The sequence below is a fragment of the Hippocampus comes genome, unplaced genomic scaffold (genome assembly GCF_001891065.2).
Source record: "Hippocampus comes isolate QL1 unplaced genomic scaffold, H_comes_QL1_v1.1 scaffold335, whole genome shotgun sequence".
Taxonomy (NCBI): domain Eukaryota; kingdom Metazoa; phylum Chordata; class Actinopteri; order Syngnathiformes; family Syngnathidae; genus Hippocampus; species Hippocampus comes.
Genome location: NW_017805823.1, coordinates 201719 through 208418, shown reverse-complemented (window position 1 = coordinate 208418; position 6700 = coordinate 201719). Strand labels below are relative to the sequence as shown.

The 6700-nt window shown below is 43.3% G+C and overlaps 1 protein-coding gene across 21 annotated transcripts in view; it reads right to left on the bottom strand.

Moving 5' to 3' along the window:
* The window catches only part of spaca6 (sperm acrosome associated 6), a 41427-nt gene that overhangs the window by 19954 nt on the left and 14773 nt on the right, over positions 1-6700 (bottom strand). For 16 of the 21 annotated variants that reach the window (XM_019886270.1, XM_019886275.1, XM_019886269.1 and 13 more), the window contains one exon: positions 669-731. The gene's annotated coding sequence lies outside the window, so the exon portion shown is untranslated. Of the gene's footprint in view, positions 1-668; positions 732-4144; positions 4323-6700 lie in introns of all 21 variants that reach the window. The other 5 variants (XM_019886273.1, XM_019886272.1, XM_019886285.1 and 2 more) reach the window with 1 other exon arrangement.

The window sequence follows — 6700 nt, the reverse complement described above, 5'->3', positions numbered from 1 at the left end:
CCCCCCCCCACGACCTTTGTGAGGATAAAGTGGATCGGAAAATGTTTGCATTTTTGTTTTCCATCCCTGCACTTCCCTCCACAGTCCACTGCGAACGAACACAATTGCTTGATTGGAGCTGCACCAATCAAATGTAGCTCCGCCCATCTTCATCTTGAGTCTAAATTAAATATGAAATCAAAACAACCGCGTATTTTAATTTGAGTCCCGTGTTACAAATTTATGTTTGGACTGTAAGAGTCATTATCTGTCATTTTCAAGGAAAATGATAACAACTAAACACCGTACGTCCTATAAAAACTAAACACCGTAAGTCCTGGCTTTGCAACTTTATCCTGATCCTCACCAGAAGGTAATGTATTTTTACTTGGCCTATATATTCAGCCACTCTGAAAAGTAGTTTCTGTGTGCTCGCGCTCACTAACTGAAGAAAACGATTCACTTGGAGGATGTTGGTGTTAACGCCGAGCTGCGTATGTTGTGCAGGCCTTTCTGCATGAATGTACATGAACTAACGTAGACCTGAGTCTTATTGCGCTCGTGAAATATTTCCGTTCAAAAGTCAATGCGTGTTCAGGTCGGTGAATTTGCTTTTGGATGGGGGAGATGGACGTGAATAGAAGAAGAAATACGGACAGGTCACATGAATAACATTAAAATACCATTACCTTCTGATGCCTTCCTGGTTTACATGGAGCAGGTGCAACTCAGCCAGAAGAGAAAAGATGCAGCTGAAACACACAAACACAAGACGAGCCTCAGGACTTAAATCATTGTTGAACCAAAAGGTCATGGGGTCAAGATCTGCAGCAAGTGGACAAGACAATGACGTTCGTGGGCTACTCCGATAACATCATCTCAAAGTGCTGTGGAAGACACATTATCGTCTTTGGAGCATTGCAGCATCTTTAAAGCGCATTAACGTGTGAACAACAACTAATCTACACATAATAAATGAAGTTCACAAGGTCGTGGTTTCATCTCTTGAGACCATGGAGACATTTAATCAAATTAAAGCCAACCTTAGCCAAACGGTTATCCATTTGTTACTTAGGATACCGTGTAGGAGTTTTTGTTTTTGGATAATTCTGTCTGAAAATATAGCAATGTTATGAAACGTCAATGAAGATTCAATATGACATTTTGGTGACGATTGCTCATTTGTGTCTTGACTGTTGGCATTTGTGTAAACGGATGCTCCGACAACATGACTCTGTACTGATGGTAAATCATTCGACTTTAATGTCATACAATTACCGCTTGACAGCAAAGCAGACACACAATTTGCTGCGGCATAAACATTGTGCGGTATTGAATTTATGATATCTGCAAAGCATCTAAATTGAGGGAAAAGTGCTAAGCCTCCCGCTCGGGTCCGACAAACAGAACTTCAAAAGAAGCAGCCAAAGAGCTTTAGCTGTCCGGCTTCACAATGAGCATAATAACTCCCTACCGGCTGGGAGCTGCAGCAGCCTAGTTCATTTAGGCATCGCGAGCCATGTCTGTGCACATGTGTCTTTGTTCGGCCGCCAGTTTCTCTGAGGCTCCCCACCTTCTGCCAGCTACAAAGCGGATGTATAGAGGAACCTTTTGGACCTCAATTTTACAGAGGAAATGCGCCCCCGCCTCCCTCTCCTCCCTACTATTTGCTCCTCACATGTAATGCCTGATTGACCACAGCACCCCTTACAGAGGTCAAAGGGCAGACAAAACAGTCTGGTGTCATGGCAACCTGTGTGCCACCAACCAGAATGGTAGGGGAAAAGCAGGGGGGCTCAAATGAGCTGTCAGTTAAGCCTTTTAAGAATGCTGCCTTGTGAGACTAGTGTGTGTGTGTGTGTGTGTGTGTGTGTGTGTGTGTGTGTGTGTGTGTGTGTGTGTAAAATACAGAAACGCACACACACACTTAATGCACCTGCACCCTAAAAAGCCCCCTTCAAATCTGCACCCCAGAATAATGAAGTCAAATCCCACTGAGTGATGCATACAAATGGGCACCTATAGAATGACTGAGATGATGCAGTGACATAAATGCGTGAGTGTATGATGCCGTGCGTGTAGTACACTCCTTTTGGTGAGAGGTTCTTTGTGACCGCTCGATGCAGTGGGAGTTTGTGACCGCGATGGGGGGAGGGGACGGGATAACGGATAAACGGCAAGCAAATGCATTCAGATCAAATCAATACTGAGCTGAGAGGGGGCGAGCGAGGTTGAGGGGAGAGAGTGGAAGGTGGTGAGTAGAGGGGGTGGGGGGTAGTTGGGGCTACAGAGGGACTGATTAATCAGTCCAGTATTGCGATTGATTTTCTGTTAAGGGGGTGAGTCAGACTTTGAATTATGTGCCTCTGTGTATATGTGTGCGCCAGTCCTCTTTGGGAGTGCAAAGTAATCAATTAGCCCCAACTTCCCAACGGTTTTGCTATGCTCTATAAACCCTTTAGAAACTCTCAATGCAGTAACTTTTTGACCGTCTGTTTTTAAATTCAGCACAACCAACGGTTTAATCTGCAATATTTTGTTGTGGAAAAAGTGCAAATATAGTTTTCAACGTTGAACAGGAACAAGGAAGAGAGGGGGGCGAACAGGAAATCCCCTGTGAGGAGCTAATGAGGAGCTGACGACTGAGCAGACATAACAGAGGAGAGGGCAGGGTGAGGGGGGGCTGGGGCGTTCTGACATTGGCTGTGACTTTGTTCGTTCATGTACTTGAGCGGGCGAACACACCTGGGCCAACATGCAAGCACAACAGCAGGCTTTATGCGGCATTCAAAGATGCACAGCACACCCTTCCCTCCATGAATGTAACCACCACTCATCATTACCTTGAACTTGAACAATGAGCCTGGTGTTTGTGCTGGGGCCACTTCCTGACCTTTCCATCCCTGTATGGAGGCAGCCGACCGCAACCTCTCCTTTCATCTTACAGATGTGACCCTGCGACACGAACGGTCGAGGGCAGCTTCTACTTCCTCCTTACTCGTGACACTAGTAAATGTTTGTTTGTGATGCTCTGCAAATAGCCTAAGTGTTACGCCTATGAACCATTGTTTATTTACAACAAGGTCAGACTCAAACTGCGCTAAGGGCTGTGGAGGTGACCTATGTATTTTCGATCAAGAACAGACTGCCACCAAGGCTAAAACACAAAAATGTTGACTAACGATGTGAACTGGCATCTTGACAAGCTTAAAAGGATCACCTGCAAATGAAATTTGGTCTGACATCACAGAACTGTGAGTTTTTACAATGAGAATTAATAGGAATATCGAGGAAATACACGTGCAGATTAGTCTAACAAGGAACTTAAATTTGTTTTTGGCCATTTAAGGAGGCTGACATTTTACTCATGACTGCCACCTACTGGTAACTGATACTGATGTCACAGTCCCCACGGGCTCCCCTTGCGAGCGTCATGGCTCACCTGGTTTCACAAGTCAAGCCCATGGGCACTTTGACATGAATCTCAGTTGACACTCGGGGGCGGAGCCAAAATAAATGTCAGCCTCATTGGAAGGCTGAGAAGGGTGGATTAATCTCCTTCATGCTTATTCCTCAAAGGAAATATTCATCTGTGTAAACGAATAAGGACACCTGAAACATATAATTGCAAAGAAAATGTTCGACTTGACTTTGCGATAAGACAAATTCAGATTAATATGATGCGTCAGGGGCGGTACGGTGCACAACTGGTTAGCACATCTGCCTCACAGTGCAGAGGTGAAGGGTTCAATTCCGGCGACGGCCTTGCTGTGTGGAGTTTGCATGTTCTCTCTGTGCCTGCGTGGGTTTTCTCCGGGTACTTTGGTTTCCTTACACACTCCATAAACATGTGTGGCCGGTTAACAGAAAACTCTAAATTGTGCCTAGCTGTAATTGTGAGCGCGGATGGTTGTTCGTCTGTGTGTGCCCTGCGACTGGCTGGCAACCAGTTCTGGGTGTACCCTGACTACTGCCTGAAGACAGCTGGAATAGGCTCCAGCACGCCTGCGGCAGCCTTGAGGATAAGCGGATTAGAAAATGGCTGGATGAATGATGCGTCAATTTAAACTGAACATTTAATTAAAAATCTGAAGATAGAATTTACCAATAAATAATGAGAACGTCCTCAGCAATGAAAAAGAAAGTTGCACATCAACAAACCAACCTTGAAAAAGATGGAGGTCACACTTTAGTGAGCAGATAAAGGCCTAGAAACAATGTTACTTTCCCCTCTCTTCTTTTCAATTCCGCCAACAATTCGATCCAAGTCACAGACTGTTTGCTTCTATCTGCCTTCATCTTTCTTCAAACAGTGTCCGCCTCATCCTCCTCCTCCTCCAAGTCTGACACCAGAGAGAGGGCACACAGGCAGATAACAGTTCTGCCATTGGCGAGCATGTGTTTCCCATAATGTAAAGCATTGTATGCACAATACCAGATAAGATGAGCCGATGTTCAGACTGATAAACTAGATATATCATTTGTTATTATTTTGAGATGCCTGTAACAAACTATTGCTCTCACATTTCATCTGGAAAAACGGGGCCACTTAAACTCAAACGTGTAAAAGAATTTGTTACGGTTTACTAACCAATACCACCAGCCCGAATCACTAAAATCCAGAAAAATTGTAAAAAAAAAAATATATAAAAAATTATAATAATAATAAAAAATGTCAGACGGGGCAATTTAAGGGAAAACTAAATTTATTCATTGTGCTGCGGCTCAGCCAGGCTCCGCAAACTAACCAAAAACACGCAAGATTTGGAGACACTGAATCGCTTGCAGGTGAATTGACATGTGAATGGTTGTCTGTATCTAAATACCAGCCTTGTGACTGACTGGTAATCTGTTCAGGGTATAACTGGCCTCTGCAAGTACATGGTGAGAATTCTGGCAAATGAAGTCCCGAAGAATACACATAGCCTCAAGCAACTGGCTGAATTAGCCTGCAAGATGACTGACAACACAGCAAGACTAAATGGTAAATGAACTTACTGTATAAAGAGCCTTTTTGAATTCAAAATACCAAAAGAGGCTTGACCAATGGCACCAATTGCCACAATGATGATGGCGTATGGTGCAGTGAAATGAACATACTGTAAATGGTTCATTCACACACTGATGATGCAGTCTTTGGTTCAACTAGAGGCACTCAGTATGTAGCTCAAGGAAATCAGGATGTGGAGGAACTAACCTACAGTCTCACAGTTGAGATGCAACGACTCCACCACCGGAGCAAACCCGCCAACCCAATTCATTGCACGATTAACTTGTTTACTTGTGAGAGGTGTTTGAGGAGAGTGATCTGCTAACAAGTCACAGCTAATGGGCTAATTTAATAGACAAGAAAAAGACACTGGATGGAAAAAAAGAAATCCATCTTTCCCTCAACGGCTGTTGACTTCAGAGCGGTGTTTGATTTTTGTTCTGAACAAGGAGTATAAGGTGCTGATGAAAGCCATGTCATGCTGACATGAATGAAAATAGTGTAACCACTGATATTCACAATAACAGCACAGTCAGTCAAAACAACTGCTGCATCAATAAAAAGAGAGTGATCAACCTACTGTCTTCATAGTGCCTCAGCCATCACAAGAGTTTTTCTCATAGGGGTCAATGGTCCAAAAAGGGACAGTGGGCAAGGTTATCATGACGATCGCAGATATAGAGGAAATGACTCCCTGGACACACGGAGGTTTTGTACAAAACTGTTGAGCGGTGAACTCCGGCACAATTGTCCCACCAGAAGAGCAATCGCGGATGTGCCGCTACTTGGCGCTTTGCCGGTGGAAAACCAAACACGTTCTTCGTAAGAACTTGTAAAGCACCAACTAAGCACAGCATTTGGCCCTGGTGCCGAATGAGAATCAAGTTTTTCTGGGTGTAAAAGGGGTATTAGTCAATAAACAATTCCAGAAACAAACAAAAAACACCGTCCATGAATTATGTACAGAAGAAAGTATGACACAAGGGCAGAGAATTTCACAAAAAAGCAAATGACCAACTATTTTTCCAACTTTCAAAAGACGTGACTCCTTAAATGTTTGGGAAGCAAAATGTGCAAAATGCCATCCATAGCCCATGCGAGAAACATGAGAGACATCAATCATGACAAAATGCTAACATGGCATACAGTTTTGCTACAAAGATGCCTCCCTTACAAGTCGATGCAGGACGTTTTCCTTTCAGAGAAATAATGAAATGGTTTATGTAGCATGCAAATGCAGTACAAGACAGACAACAAATGCATACACACCCACAAATGAATACATTTTCAAAGATTTTTGCTGAGAGACAAAGTGAAAGTCTTTGCTTTCAGACTTACTACCACCGATCTTCAGGCAGTGCATTATGTACCTGAGTGTTGGTGGGTACACTATATCGTCGGGGGCATATACTATTAGTTCCCAAATACCACACATATGACGATAATGTTTGTCTGAAGAGATTAGCTTTAAACTAGTATGTTAAAAAGGTTGTTTCACTAGCTATGATACACGAAAACCATGGGGAATGTGTTTAAAGCAGCCTGACGCTCAATGACATGCGCAAATGGATGCTGGGTTCACCCGTTTGAGGATTATCATCACCATTTATCATCTGACAGTGAAAGATTTAAATCCTGGCTGATTTAATTTTATCACGAGGAGCATGTTTCATACCTGTCATCTTGTCGTAGATTTATATATACCATATATATTGTATGTATATATATATA